General features: G+C 33.5%; 1 non-coding gene across 1 annotated transcript; it reads right to left on the bottom strand.

The window, feature by feature from the left end:
* Nucleotides 1–1,222: 1,222 nt before the first annotated feature.
* trnae-cuc lies at nucleotides 1,223–1,294 on the bottom strand. The gene has a single exon. It is a non-coding gene; the product is annotated as a tRNA-Glu (tRNA).
* Nucleotides 1,295–1,775: the final 481 nt, after the last annotated feature.

Raw genomic sequence — 1,775 nt, 5'->3', positions numbered from 1 at the left:
AAAGAGATGGGCCTATAGTTGGTAAAGTGATGTTTGTTACCAGTTGTTTTGTACAGAGGTATGACTTTAGCTAAGGTTGGGAAAGGAACCCGATTGAAATGACAAATTAAAAATATATTTTAATAGTATTAAGATCCCATCGATCACCTGTTTTACGACTTTCATATCAATCTCTGTTGAAGTTTTATTTTCATATTTTTTAACTGTCCAATATTTCTTTTTCCTTGATGGGATTTAAGAACATTGAGTTACTATTTCTTTCAATTAGATCATTCAAGTGATCTTCAGTGGTATTTTGTTGGGAGATGCTTTTCGCAATATCTGGTCCAACATTAACAAAGAAATGATTTAACTTATCAGCCATTTCCCCACTGTCAGCCACAACAATATCATTGTCCAGGAAATATTCAGGTATGTCAGAGTGTCTTGAGCTGTTTCCAAGAATACTATTAATAATATTCCATGTGACTCTAATATTATTGTTATTATTTTCTAATAATTTTCTATAATAATCTTTCTTACTGGTCCTTAAAATATGAATTAGCTTGTTTTTATATTTCTTATACCTGAGTTCATTCTCTTTACTTCTGAATCTTAAAATTTTTTTATAAAGAGATTTTTTTTTTTTTGCAGGCGTTTTGTAAACCTCTGGTCATCCACGGACAGTTGAAATATTTCAGTTTAGAAGTATTTACTTTGACTGGACAGTTTTTATCATATAACTTTTAAACATTCTAAAAAAACAACTCATAGGCATCATCCACGTTACTTGTTTCTAATATTACCTCCGAGTTTTGTGCCGAAAGATCTTCCTTGAGTTTCCGTATTGATTCTTCAGTTCTAATTCTTTTGTATATGCAATGTCTAATTGATTTTTTTACCTTATAACTATAATCTAGGTTAATAAAAACAGGCAAATAAAGATGGTTAATGTGATGGTTAATGACAATTAATGACAATAATCTTTTGTTTTTCACTTGCTAAATTTTTTTTGTTGGGTCATTGCGTGTTGTTTTATTTTAACTAGATTTGGAAAAAAAAATAGGCTACCCATGTTTAGCCAATATAGAAAACCTGTATATTTTCATGTGAAGACTGATTTTGATATGTCAGACATTTTTTTTTCTTCTTCCTCTTCTTCTTTTTTGTGGCTTTTAAGTTTTCATAGAAAAATATTAGACACCGAAACAGACCTCGGAAATCCTACATTAAAAAAAGCTAGTTCCCTGACCGGGAATCGAACCCGGGCCGCGGCGGTGAGAGCGCCGAATCCTAACCACTAGACCACCAGGGACGCTGTAGTTAAGACTGAGAGTTTTTCGTTTTTATATTAGACCAGGCGGGAAAATACATTTGTCATTAGGGGGCGATATCACGTCATGTTCATCCTATCTACACTTATTGTTTGTATTGTTATAAATTGCAGGTGGAAGCGTTCGAATTACTTGTTTCTATGATACATTTTCTAATGTGACCACCAGGTTTCTTTTAAAACAAGAAAAGACTTAGTAGCAGGTCTGTCCGGTCGCCTGCACTACAAAGCTCCGAAAAACGTGGTTTCGATTTCACTGCTGGACCAGGAGTAAGAAACTCCTCTACTCATTCACGAAAACGGCAAACATATCCAGGAATTTAAAGGTAAAACTCTGTAGCCATTAACAATTTAGGTGTAGCTCAATTATATTAACTTGTGTATTTTTAATACCTTCAGCATGTCGGCTAAAGACACGTTAAGGAGTAATAAAACAGCTATTCTGTCGACTTTGTGCGTGGAT

This window comes from Oryzias melastigma, unplaced genomic scaffold (genome assembly GCF_002922805.2).
Source record: "Oryzias melastigma strain HK-1 unplaced genomic scaffold, ASM292280v2 sc01001, whole genome shotgun sequence".
In the NCBI taxonomy this organism is placed as follows: domain Eukaryota; kingdom Metazoa; phylum Chordata; class Actinopteri; order Beloniformes; family Adrianichthyidae; genus Oryzias; species Oryzias melastigma.
The sequence above is the reverse complement of the archived record's forward strand: the minus strand, read 5'-3'. Positions and strand labels throughout refer to the sequence as shown.